Source organism: Elephantulus edwardii, unplaced genomic scaffold, assembly GCF_000299155.1.
Source record: "Elephantulus edwardii isolate Elephantulus edwardi_28Jun2011 unplaced genomic scaffold, EleEdw1.0 scaffold00147, whole genome shotgun sequence".
Classification (NCBI taxonomy): Eukaryota; Metazoa; Chordata; class Mammalia; order Macroscelidea; family Macroscelididae; genus Elephantulus; species Elephantulus edwardii.
Window position 1 is genome coordinate 593,856 of NW_006399897.1, and position 14,953 is coordinate 608,808.

The window sequence follows — 14,953 nt, forward strand, 5'->3', positions numbered from 1 at the left end:
CAACTAGTTAGAATCTATTTTTACTATTTAAGTAATCAAAGTCTATTGAATAACATTTTTTCAAAATATCAAAAATTATCTTAAAAATTTTCCTTTATTGAGAATGATAGAACTGATATACAATAAGTATTTGTAGAAAATATGCTTTTTTTTTCTCCAGTCCTAGATCTTTTTTGGAAGACAGTTGATTATGAAAAACAGAGACATTTACATAAAAGACAAATATACAATAGTCTTTGTCAAACTTAATAGTTCCCTTGAAACAAACTTTATTACTTTTAACTGCTTTGGAATACTTTTTTATTACTTCATGTGTCTGTTTGCCATTCGAATATCTTCCTCTGTGAAAATTATTTCCATGTCTTTTGACCATTTTGTAATTGGATTATCAGTAATTTTCTTGTGGAGGCCCAGGAGTATTCCATAAAACTTTTGTTATGAAACTCTTGTCTCAGATGACATTATCAAATGTTTGTTCTCAGTTGGAAAAAGGTTTTGATGTACACATGGATTTAATCTTTAGAAAGTCCCATCATCAATTTTATCCTTTCAGATTGTGCATTTTTGGATGTATTTGGCAATCTCTTTATACCTTAGACTTGCACTTCTAAGCTTGATCCTAGTTTGTCTCTTATGAATGTTATGCTTTTGAACTTTATTCCCAGGTCTCTGATCTACCTTGAGTTGATTTTTGTGTCTGGTGTGAGATGTGGATCATGTTTCAGCTTTCTGAAGGTGAAAGTCCAGTTTTTCTAGCACCGTTTGTTGAAGAAGTTGTCATTCCCACATACTGATCCTTCTTCTCTGTTCCTAATTTTTGCATTCCAATAACCAATCATTATCAAAGTATCTTGGTTGATGTTCTATTGATTTCCAACTGCAAATGTTGGTAGAAATCTTCTGTTTCCTCCTCTTTGACCCTGATTGAGGGTGCATGTATTTGAATGATAGTAGTTTTAACAGGTGTTCTTTGTATGCATGTGGATATTATCCTATCATCCACAACATTGTATTTAAAGAGAGATCTAGAAACTGTAAAAGTGACTCCATTTTTTCTGACCTTTTCATCTCTAGCATAGTAGATGATATGATTGATTATCTGATTCATATTATCCCATTCCAACACATTTCATTTCACCAATACCTAGGAATTGCACTGTTGACCCAAGGATACATAGTTTGAATCCATTATCTCTTCCTGTGTGGTTTACTGCCTCCGTAAACTCATGAGATCATCTGTGAATTGATTTCAACTTGATGGTACTCAACAATATTCAACAAGTATTGTTTTTGGATCTAAGTAACAGGAAATGCTTGACACCATCAAACCTTTCTCTGTTTATTGTGAGACTGTTTGTTGATTTGGTTGGGAAAGCTTTTATTTTCTCTATTTTAAGATGGACATATTACAAGGAAGGACCAGTCCTTGGAGAGAGACATCATGCTTGGAAGGGTGGAGGGATAGCACAGCAGTGGAAGACACTCAATGAGATGGATTGACTAGGTGACTGGAGAAATAAGGGTAGGTGTATCAGAGATGATGAAATTGACTCAGAATAGAGTCGTTTTAGATCACTATGAGTCAGAGTTAACTTAATGGCACAGAACAATAATCACACTATAGGGATAGTTTATAATCTTCCTCAGTAAAAGCTTCATGTAAACTTTCCTTTTGCCCAACAATGTTGTAGCCTTTGTTTATGACATGTTATTAATGAGTAATCTCTATTCTTTTTTTAAGAAATTTTATTGTGTTTTATAAAAAGTTTACAGAATGCTTAGGTTTCGTTCACTCATACCACTTCACATTTTCTTCCCTTCCCCATCCATATCTCTTCCCTACTTCACTTAGTTTTGGGTTTTGTTTATTTGGTTGGCGGGGATGTGTTTTTAAAAAATATTCTTCTTTATATTGAGAGTTCTGGGGATTATCATGCAACATACAGCTTGGCTAAGGGAATTTAACTCTGGTCTGCATCTTCTAAAATTTTAAGCCACATAGTATTCTTTTAATTTATTGATAATATTATCTCCAGATCTATGTAGAAGTTCCTTATGATAATAATAAAGAATTCCTGTTCTTTACAATGCTATGGAAAACTTGTATTAGCCATTCAATTACATGCTTTTGTGTAGCCAATATTTTGGTGTTTTCTACTTTACCGCAAAGGGCCATCTCAGAACAGAAATATGAGCCATGTTGCTTATCCATATCCTTTAGAGAATCTGGTTTGAATTTATGGCTCTTCTTTGTTGATCCACAATTGAATAAATGTTGTGCTACATTTAGAAAACATTTCCTTGCAAATAATACTAATGATAATTTCTGTATCTCATCAGATTTTTTTTTTTATAAACGCAATTGGTCTTCAAATTTCTTGTTGAAAGTGAGAGGAACTTCTATCATTGCATTTGTTGGTAAAATATCTCAACTGGCATTCTATCAATTTCTGTTTCAACCGAAATTACTGCAGATTTTACCCCTTTCCTTAGTGTAATGTTTTCTTGACTATATGCTACTTTGTGAAATGGCTGAATATTAGCCAACAGTTTTGGTACATTGGTTCCGTGTACACATTTCAGTTTCTTTCAATATGTTTTGTGTCATTTAGATTTTCCTCAAAGAAGGTTTTAATATAGCATTTGAAGAGTTTAGCATTTTCATCATTTCATTAATATTTAGAAATACCCAACATAGTCTTCACAGTTACTTGCTATGGATCTGAGAGCTGGACAATAAATAAGGATTAGAGAAGAATTGATGCCTTTGAGTTGTGGTGCTAGAGAAGAGTGTTGAGCATACCATGGACTGCTAAGAAAACAAGTTTGCCTGGAGAGGGTGAAACAAAGCTGTCCCTTGGAGGTAAGGATTTTGAGTTTCTGTCTCACATACTTTGGGCACATCGCCAAAAGAGACAGGTCCTTGGAGAGGGACTTCATATTTGCAAAGGTGGAGGAATAGTGCAAACGAGGAAGACCCAGGATGTGATGGATTGATTCAGTGACTGGAGAAATGAAAAAAAGTTTGTCAGAGATGATGAGATTGGCTCAGTGTAGGGCAGGTTTCAGAGCAAATATTCACAGAGTTGGTATGAATTTCAGGCAATTTGATGACACATAACAATAACAACCTGTGTTTTAGTTTTGAAACTACAGATTTTTGCTTCTTGAGCTGTCATGTGATATCTCCTTTTCAGATTTTTTTGCTTCATCATCCCTTCCCTATTTGTTTTGCTTTAACTGTTGTTATTGTTGTTGTCTTTGATTGTCGTTGAGTCGAGCACGACTCATAATGACCCTATGAACAAAAGGTCTAAAACTCCTCTGTAACATTTATCAAAGTTCATAGAGTTTCCAGAAGCATGTTGTTTAGTAAGTGGATGCCACTCCTGTTTCTAATTGCTTTAACTACTACTCTTTCTAAATAAACAAACAAAAATGCAGGTTCTCTTCTGAGATCCCTGTTTTCTTTCTTCCTTTTTAATGATAGTTTGTTTCCATTGTGTCTGATATCTTTGGTATCATCTCACCACCCTTCTGATTTTTGAAAATTATTGTGTCAAGTTTATTATCGAGATGCTCTCTAATTTCAGATGAGATATAGTCAATGTTATATTTTGGCTTTTGGAGAAAGCAATGTTGTTCCTTTTCATTGGCTGTTGCTGTCACAGTAGGTCTTCTGATTATCCATTCCAAAATGACATCAATCTTCCTCTTACCCAATTCATTTCAGTGACTGCATATTTTCCTTAATTCATACTTTATTCATTCTAAATTCCAGTTATTAAGGGACATTTGCGGCTGTTACGTTTTATTTTGAGTCACGTCATAGTAGTAAAGGAAGTTGTGAAAACTATACTTCATCCATTTTATTAAGGTTGACTCTACTTTTAAAAGTAAGAGCTTCTACAGTCAACTTTAAAGTGCCAGAACACCTGGAAGGCTTATCTCATAGCAGTATAGCAGATAATGTTTTACTGTTATTCATGAAGTTTTCTCTATTTTTTTCCTGAAATCAGAATGCCAGGACTTGTTTCCTACTCTGGAAGTTCTAGCAAAATCTATTATATATTAAAAAAGGTTAAAATATTTGGCTTCCCATGGTGGACAGTGTTAGGTGGACCTCCCAGTTTAAGACAGGTTTGGAAACAGGAGTGACGTCTACTTCCTAAACCTAAACCACATGCCTCTGGGAACTCTATGAACTTGGAGAAATGATAGTTATAGAAAGGCCTCAAGTTTTTGTTCATAGGGTCGCTATGGTTTGTACATGACTCAATGGCAATCAACAACAACAATAACAATATGAATAATATAATTATCGACTATTAACGATAAGATATAATTATATCATAGTAATTAAAATGTATTTAAAATTATTTCTATATCTAATTAGCTATTTACTTCTCTTTATGTATTATGTATCTAATTTATAATTTTTTATGTGTATATATATATATATATAGCGAGCGAGAGAGAAAGAGAGAAAGTGTGAACTCTGGTAGTCTAGTGATGAGGAGCTGCACTACCAATTCAAAGGCACATGATTAAAATTTACGAACTGCTCTGTCGAAGAAAAATGACCATGGTGCATACTATAGCTGAAAACCTGTCGAGTCTCAGCCATAGGTCAATCTGACTCAACAGTACATAATAACTTCATTCTGATATAGTTTCTAGTTTTGATTACACTAATCTGAAAATTTTATGTTTCTGAAATGTGTGAAATATGATATAGAATCAGTTTAATCCTCTTATTTTTCTAACTGAAAAAAACAAAAATGCATAAATATGATTGTTATATTGATGTCTATACTTTTATACCTGTTTATAACTAAAACTTTCAAAATTGTGTCACATACCCCAATGTCATTCACTTAAATGTTAGGAACTTTGGGGCAAGAGAAAATATGTCCCAAATTGCTTCCATATTTAGATAATTTACTTATATTTTCACCTCAGCTACTCATTTCTTAAATATTCATTGATATGGCTAATGAGCATTATACATTTTTCTCCAACATCATGCCAGTAATTTTTTTTATTTTTATAGTCTTAACTTGTGAATATTTATAGAGTTTTTGATCAATGTGATCTAATGTAGATAACCTAATTTAATATTTTACCTAAAGCTTTATCTTAATTATCCCTTTTAAATTAAATATTATTCTTCAATCACAATGTTTTCATAACCTTCTACTATATTTCCAGAGTGGTATGATTAATTATCAAGAATATGTCTCAGAATTTGGTAGGAAAAACAGTGCATCCAATCTCCAAATTTAATAAATAATTGATAAAATGTTAATTATGCATGCCTGTGGGCAAATTCTCAGTCTCAAGTCAGTAATTTTGTGACATAACTTAGAAGACTTTTCAAAAATAACATGCTGGAACCCTTAAGTTGTCAGTAGTGTTCAAAACAGGTCCCAAATGTGTTATTAAGGGATAGGAGCAAAAGCAGATGAATTTTGGAAAGTTACAATTTTTAGATTGCAAAGGCCTTAAGAAATTGTCAAACTTTTCCTATGAGGCAATAAATAAAATAAAAATAGAATTAGGAGAAGAATCAAGAATGTTTAGTAAGTTGTCTAGTCATACACAGAAATTCAAGGCCCACCTTGTTTGCTTTTTTGTTGTTGTTATGTGCCGTCAAATCGCCTGTGACCCATAGGAACAACTGAGCTAGTTTCACTAATTCCAAAACACCAAACCCCATAGCCCCAGCTATTTATCAGTCTGTCTCTTTCAGGGTATTCCTCTCTAGTGCTGTCCCTCCACACTTCTGAGCATGATGTCTTTCTCCAAGGAAGAGTTTCTCCTGCAACATTTTTAGAAAGAGTTTCAAATTCCTAGCCTCCAAGGGGAAACTTGGTTTCACCCTCTCCAAGACAGACCTATTTGTTTTTATGGTGGTCCATGTTATGTTCAAGACTCTTCTCCAGCACCACAACTCAAAGGCATCGATTCTTTTTCTGGCATCCTAAGTCATTGTCCAGCTCTCTGATGCATAGCAAGCAATTGTAAAGACCATGGTCTGAGTTAGTCACATCTTAGTCTCTAGACTGACACCATTGTTACTTTTCAGCATTCTGGAGAGGTCCGTGAGAGCAGACTTTCCCAATTTGTCTTTTGATCTCCTGACTGCTGGTGCTAAAGTGTCAATTGTGGAACCAAGCAAGCTGTAATTTTTAACAACTTCAAACTCTTCTTCATCTATCAATCTATCAATTAGGCCAGTGGTGAGAATCTTTTGTTTTCTTGATACTGAGCTTCCATCCATATTGAAGACTACAGTCTTTGACCTTCTGTAGAAAGTGCTTCAGATCCTCCTCAGTTTCCTCAAGCAAAGTTGTGCCATCTCTATAGCGTAGGTTTTTGATGAGTCTTCTTCTAATCCTGATGCCACATTCCTCCTCATAAAATCCTGCTTCCTGAATGATCTATTCTGCATGTAGATTGAAAAACTATGGAGACAGGATGCATCCCTGACACACTCCTTTCCTGACTGTGAACAATGCAGTGTTTCATTGCTCTGTTCTGAGGACTACTTCCTGGTCCAAGTATAATAAGAACAATCAAGTGTTCTGGGATTCCCATTTTTCTCAGTGTTAACCAAAATATGTTGTGATCCACAAAGACAAATGCCTTTGCATAGTTAATGAAACACAGATAGGCATTCCTCTGCTACTAGTCCCATATATAGTACAATATTAATGTGCTTTTTTTCCTCACATGATTTTTATTTATTGGAAATAATATTTTTCCTTCTTGTTGAAATAAAAAAGATTTGGAATAGTTGTTATTCAGGGGAAAAGAAGAAAGCTATAGGCATCCTTAAACATGGACTGTAGGTCAGCATGAAGAAAACAAAGAATCTCACCACTGAGCTGATTCGGTAGGATCATGATGGAGAGTGAAGAAAATGATATTTTTAACAGCTCCAGTTTGCTTGGCTCCACAATTAACACTATTGGTATCAGCAGCCAGGAAATCAAAAGATGAATTACATTGGGGAAAATCTGTTGTCAGGGGCTTCTTCAGAGTACTGAAGAACAACAGTGTCAGTATGGAGTCTATGGTGTTCCTGATACAGGCCATAGTCTTTGCAAATTACTTGCTATGCATCAGAGAGCTGGGCAATGACTAGGGATGATAGAAGGAGAATTGATGCCTTTGAGCTGTGGTGTTGGAGAATAGTATTGAATATACCATGGACTGCTAAGATAACACACAAGTTCATCCTATAGAGCAGTGATGTTGGAGAAGAGTACTGAACATACCATGGACTGCTAAGAGAACAAATAAGTTCATCCCAGAGAGTGACCAGAAATACCATGGGCTGAATCAGATTCACCTTAATTTTCAAACAGACAGCATTACTCCTCAATAATTTGTATAGCTCCCTAACTACAGATTTTCCTAGTGCAATACGAATTCTGATTTTCTGACTGAAGGTACCAAGGGTGTTAATTGTGGATTCAAGCAAGATGAAATTGCTGATGGTTTGATTCTTTTCTCCATCTATCATGACGTTACTTATCGGTCCAGTCGTCAGAATCTCTGTTTTCTTGACCTTGAGATGCAATCGATATTGAAGGCTATATCAAGTGTGAGATGTTTGGTCTTTTTTATTTAATTAACAATCAGGTATGACTTGTTTGGTAGTTTTATTTATTAACAATCAGTTACGGGCTGGAAATGTGTCATTTAAACCAAATAAAGACTGAGTGGGCCTGCTGTTGTGATTAAGTCAATTGGGCCCTCCGGCCTGTGGCCTCTGACCTGTGGCCCTCAGGCCTGGAGTGAAGACTGATTTGTTATTATAGTTAGAAGCTAAATTGTCAGTTTATTATTTTTAGGAAGAACATTATTCTAATTGGTACAGCACTTGTCTGTAAGTTTGCTGTACTAAGATGATTTGTGAGTTGTGATACTAAAAGCTATGTAACTGGTGTGTCAAATGCCACAAGATTTACTCATGGTGGATAGGTGTTAGTAGAGCTTGCAGATTAAGACAGACTAGGAAGCAGAATTGACCACCCAATTCTTAAATAATAAGCCTCTGAAAACCCTATGAATGGTAGAGGAACAGACCTTCATAGCAATGTTTAAGCATAAGACATAATGGCATTTTAGAGATCATCAATTTTCCTTGCATTTCATTCTTCTCCATTCGTTGATTCAGTCTTTAATAAGTTTAATGATCCCTGGTGCCTCAGTATTTAAACATTCATCTGCTAAACTTTGTACACTAACAGGAAAACATAATGGTTTACTTCTGTAAAAACTAGAGCTTAGAAAAGCCAGTGGAGTGATTTTTCTCTGTCAGATGAGGTCACTATGAGTGGAAAAATCAATTCAATGACATCTCATAAGAACAATAATTAGTTCTGAATGGAAAGTGCATCATTTCAAATATTCCATTTGTATCAGAATGTATTTATCAAGGAAAAGGATTAAGTGTTGCAGAAACAAATGTCTTGAACACTTCTTACCTATCCTTTAAGCTTTGTGGTGTTCTATAATAATTTAATTCCCTTTTAAAAACCAGATTTATTGAGGTGCAAATTACAGAGAACAATTTTGAAGAAGTGTTTTTTTTTTTTTAGTTTTTAAAACTATATATACATGTAAAACCACAAAGATGAGTATGATGTAAACCATTTTCATCACAATATGTAAAATGCTTTTTTTTTTGTAAAATACTTTTCTAACCATTTTTTAACATAAACTTTTGTGGCATTCTATAAACTACTAACCTTTAATATTATATTGTTCCACTATGAATTTGTATTTTCTGTTTGCATAGGTACTTGTGCTACTAATTTAAAGGTTCATGATTAAAGTCAATCCGCGGCTTCATGGGAGAAAGATGAGAAATCTCCTCCTGAACAAAGTATGGCCTCCATAGCTGGAGGGAAAGCTATGAATCAACTCCAATCAGCAATGAGGGAAAAGAGGAAGAAAATCATATAGTGATTATACAAAAAGCAGACATTTTGAATACTGGTTTTGAGATTTATCTTGTTACTCTGTGAATGAGGAGAATCTTTTTATTGCTGAATAATCATCTATTGCATAAGTTGTTGTTGTTGTTGTTGCTGTTGTTGTTATGTGTTATCAAGTCACCTGCAACTCATAGTAACCCTATGTACAACAGCCCTAAACCCTGCTCTATCCTGTACCAATCTCACGCACCTACTCCCATTTTTCCAATCACTAAATCTATCCATTTTGAGGGTCTTCCTTTCTTGTGCTGTCTCTCCAACCTCCCAAGCATGACGTCCCTCTCCAAGGACTGGTCCCTCTTTGCAACATGTCCAAAGTATGCCAGATGAAGCTTCAGAATCTTTGCCTCCAAGGAGAAGCTTCATTTCATTTCATCCTCTTTAGGATGAACCTGTTTTTTTTTTCTCTTAGCAGTCCATGGTATATTAAATACTCTACTCCAGCACCACAGTTCAAAGGCATCAATTGTCCTTCTATCATCCCTAGGCATTGTTCAGCTCTCTGATGCATGGCAAGTGATTGCAAATACTATTGCCGGTATCAGGCATGCCTTAGTCTCCTGCCTGATATTGTTTCTCTTCATTGCTTTATAGAGTTCTCTGACAGCAGAAAATGTAATTTGTCTTTTAATTTCCTGGCTGTTACTTTTATCCACTTATCAGGTTGTTGTTTTTGTTTGTTTTGTTTTTTTTTATCATTTATGTTATTTTCTGTGTTAAGATACTATGAATGGAGCCTAGTCCATAGGGAGTTGCACTGTTATCACAAAGACCTTGACTTTCAGGTGGTTAAAATTCACCACTGGCTCCTTGGAAATCCAACAGAGTGATGGCTATGAGTTGGTTCTGACTTGAGTTTGACTTTCAGTGAGATATTTTGTATAAAGCTGATTTGAAAAGTAAAATGAATGTCTCTATGAAACAATGCTTTCAATTTTTCCATAGAAAGAGCAATGTATCCAATTATTTAATCAGATGAAGCCTCAAGTCAATTCTTTATGAAAGCAAACTGCTAAAGCATTATTCTGTGGAGCAGCTGATGAGTTTGAACTGGCAATCTTTTAATTAGCAGTCAAAGTCATTAACTATTGCACCACTAGGGATCGTTTAGGCAGATTGTAGTGTGTATTAATTAACATTGATGATGTAATTTTACTTTTAACTAACAGTGTGTGAGTTGTCATTGTTCCAATTTCTTGCTGACTTGACAGATTAAACCTTCCCTTTTCAACCATTTTAGTGAATTCATAGGGAATATCTCATCATTACTTTAATTGACATTTTCTTGAATGTATTTTTAAACTACAATTTTCTCTTCAGAATTGTTATCTCCTAAGGAACTGATGGATGTCAGATTTCCAAAAGATTAACAAGCTTAGTTTTGTTTTGTTGTTGTTGTTGTTGTTTTACTCTAGAAATTGCTAGGAGTCAAAAAGAGTATCACTTTAGTTTTAATATTTGGCTGTGGACAACTTTAAAGTTCCAAGTCCCATTTTTTTCTTTTGTCTTCTATCTGGGCAGACTAACTGGGGAACCTGAATGCTTCTACCATACAACCTCCAGTTTGTTTTAGGGAACACACATCACAGCATCACTTATTAACCATCATAAACATCCAAGCCATTGTAAGATCTTTCTGATCTTAAAATGACTCTGAACTCCTCAGAAAGCTTCATCACGGCAGCACTAAATTATCTTTCTATCCTATTGAAAGGTGTTTCACACATCACTCTCAATACAGAATCATTTTTTAGTGTCATGGCTAGCCTGTTTTTGCAAGATAGTTACTAGATAAAGATATTCCAAGTAACATACTTTCTTTAAAAGCTAGTGATCATTTCACAGGTATCTGCTCAAAGATAACTATTTAACAATTGAATGTTACTATTTTTTTATGCCATTGAGTTCAACTCAGGGCAAGCCTGTGTACCACAGATCAAAACCTTGCTAGACCTTGCACCACTCTTATTTTCTCATAAGTTCAATGTGGTGATCACTGTAACAATCCATTTCATTAAGAATTTTCCTCTCCTCCAATCATCCTCCACTTTTCTAAGCATAATGTCCTTTTCCAAAGACTAATCCTTCCTCATAACATCCTCAAAACATGAAATAAATTCTCACTATATTTGTTTCCAAGAGCATGCTGGTTATAGTTCTTCCAAGACAAGTTTTTATTTTTTTTGGCAGTTTATCTTATATTCATAACTTGGCATCACAATTCAAAGGCATTGACTATTGTTAAGTCTTCCTTATTCATTGTTCAATTTTAGCATGCATACAAAGTAACTGAATATTCTATGGTTTGAGTTAGACTTACCTTAATCTTTGAATTAACATCCTTGTTCATTAGTACTTTGGAGACATCCTTAATATTATATCTGCCCACTACAATATATCATTTGATTTCTTTTCTGCAGCTACCATCAGGTTGATGGTGTATCCAAATAAAATGAAGATTCTGTTTTCATAAGCAATTTATGAAAACCAAGTTTAAAAAATACTTTTTAAAATTATAAAAGCAGAAACATCATTTTGCTAATTAAATAAGAAAGAGTACAGTATTGGATATTTAACTTGAAATGATAATGTTGCGATGTGAAATATCTCAAATTATGGAAGAATTTGTAAGTTAAATTCCTAAAAAATATTAATTTGAAGAAATGATTAAACTAATCAAAGTAGAGGCAATTTATTTGATAAAATTTATTTTGCCAATATATTTATTAAATGGAAAAACAAAAAAGTTAATCACGATGAAAATTTACACACTGGAATATTTCTCCATTTTAAAAAATGCAAGTACTTTCATAGCTTTGTGGATTGGGATTTGTACGACCAACTTGAAGACAAGTGATTGAAATACACTAGATGTTCCATAGGACAAAGATGACAATATCTTCTTGTGAAATTTACAACCTCAGAAAAACTACAGATGTGTCAGCTATGAGGCAGTTCTAACTCAATGGCATGTAACAGAAAGAATGGACTTGTGACAGAAATGAGGCTGAAGGTATAATTCTATACAATCTATCTGACTTATTAATGGCAAACACCTTTTATAAGAAGCATAAATGGTGACTATATACAGAGATTTTACCTGATGGATGGTCTACACAGGTATAAGATTGATTATATCTGTGGGGGAAAAAACCTCACTGGAAAAGCTCAATACCAGTTCTGAAAATTAAACCAGGTGCTAATTATGGAACAGACCATCAACTACTCATATGCAAGTAAAAACTAAAGTTAAAGAAAATAAAATCAAATCCGTTAAGAACCAACATTTGATTTTGAGTTTACACCACCAGAATTTAAATACCATCTCAAGAACAGATTTGAGGACTTGAATACTAATAAGGGAAGAGCAGATGAGCTGAGAGAGGATATCAACAATATCCTCCGTGAAAACTGCAAAATGACATTACAAAGACTGAGAAGAAAGAAAAGACCAAGACGGGTATCACAGGAGACTCTGAATATTGCCCTACAATACTGTGAAGCCAAAACAAAGGGAAGAAAACAAGAAGTTAAGGAGCTGAATGAAAGATTTCAGCTGACAGCAAGGGAAGATAAAGCAAAGTATTATAATGAGATGTGAAAAGACCTGGAATCATAAAACCAAAAGGGACAAACTCACTCAGAATTTCTCAAATTGAAGGAACTGAAGAACAAGTTTAAACCTTGAGTTATAGTACTTCACAGTGCTGAGGACAGAGTGTTGAATGTCCCAGGAAGCATCAAAAGAAGATGGGAGGAGTACACAGAGTCATTATACAAAAGAGAATTATCTGACACAGAAGAATTTCATGAAACAACATATGGTCAAGAGCTTATGGTGATGAAGAAGGAAGTTCAAGCTGCTCTGAAAAAATAGGCCTAAAATAAAGCCCCAGGAATTGATGGAATGCCAGTTGACTTATTTCAACACACAGATTCTGCCCTGGATATGCACACCAGGTTATGTCAAGAAATCTGGAGAAAAACTACTGGGCCAACTAACTGGAAGAGATCTATATTTATTCTCATTCCAAAAAAAAGGACACCTGACAGAGTGTAGTAATTATTGAGCAACATCACTTATATCACTTGCAAGCAAGATCCTGCTGAAGATTATCCAAAAGTGCCTGGAACAGTACATCAAGATCAACTGTCAGATTAACAAGCTACATTTAGAAAAGGTCATGGCACAAGGGACATCATAGCCAGTTTTAGATGGCTGTTAGCAGAAAGCAGGGTGTACCAAAGAAATGTCAATCTGTGTTGACTTTGAAAAGGTGTTTGTGTGGATCACCACAAAGTATGGCTAGCTTTGAAAAGACTGGGAATCTCAGAACACTTGATTATGCTCATGCAAAGCCTATGCTTTTACTAGGAAGCAGTAGTCACAACAGAAAAGGGAAACACTGCATGGTTCAAGATTAAGAAAGGTGTGCATCAAGGATGCATCCTATCTTCAAACCTTTTCAATCTATATGCAGAACACATCATTCAGGAGGCTGGAATTTGTAATTATAAATATGGCATCAAGATTGGAGGAAAACTCATCAACAACCTATAATTTACAGGTGACCCAATCTTGCTTGCTGAAACTGAGGTAGACATGGACATATGCTTCAGAAGTTTAAGGACTGCAGTCCTCAATATAAGCTGATGCTCAACATCAAGACAACAAAGATTCTCACGACTGGGACAATTGGCAGCCTCAGAACAGATGGAAAAGAGATTGAGGTTGTTAACAATTACAGCTTGCTAGACTCTGCATTCAACACTTTGGCCCCAACAGTTAGGAACTCAAAAGATAAGTTGCATTGGGAAATCTGGTATCAAGTATCTCTTTAGAGTACTGAAAAGCAACTATGTCAATCTGGAGGCTACGGTGTGCTCAATACACTTAATGGTCTTTGCAATTATTTGCTATATATTAGAGAGCTAGAAAATAATTAAGGATGATATAAGAAGAATAATTGATGCCTTGGAGTTGTAATGCTAAAGAAGAGTGTTGAACACACAGTGGACTGCCAAGAGAGCAAACAGGTCAGTCCTGGAGAGGATGAAACCAGCTGCTCTCTGAAAACAAAATTTTTGGAACTCTTTCTCACAAACATTGGGCACATGGCCAGTAGGGACCAGTCATTGAAGAGAGACATCATACTTGGAATGGTGGAGGGACAACATAGGAGTGAAAGCCGAGAATGAAATGGATTGATTCAGTGACTGGATAAATGGGATTGGGTCTGTCAGAGATGACGAGGTTGGCTTAGAATAGCGTAGGCTTCAGAGCTGTTGTATGTAGAGTCAGTATGAGTCATAGGTGACTCGATGGCACATAACAACAACAATAACAGCATCATATGGATACTTATGTAGAAGAAGGTACATGAATGAAACACAACACATAGGAATTATTATATTTAAGCCAATAAAAATATGAAAAAAGAACACTTTACATAAAATCTTGAATATTTTCTTTCTGTCTTTGAACTTGCCATCCATGAATGATAGTTTTAAAATTACAGATAAAATTGAGGGTGAAAATGTTAGTAAATGAGAGTACATTTTTGATTTGGTGATTTGCTAGTATTATTACAATTACTGATCTCACCTCTAACTTACAACACTCATAATTTGGATCATGTAAGCAGATGATTTCTGAGAAAGTGTAGCGTTTGCAAATTACATGTGGTAGAGAATTGTATTAGTTTCTAGGATTGCTATAACAACTTGCCACCAACTATATAACTTTAGGGAGCTTTGGCAACTTAGTGGTAAGGAATTGTGCTGCTAACCCAAAGAGACTAAGTTTGAGTCTACCAAGTGCTGTTTAGGAGAAAGGTCTTATTATGGACAATCATATTCCATGTAATTTATATCCTCTGAAAACCTGCTGGAGGGTCAACTATTGGTCAGTTCCAACTTGACAACATACATACAACAACAGC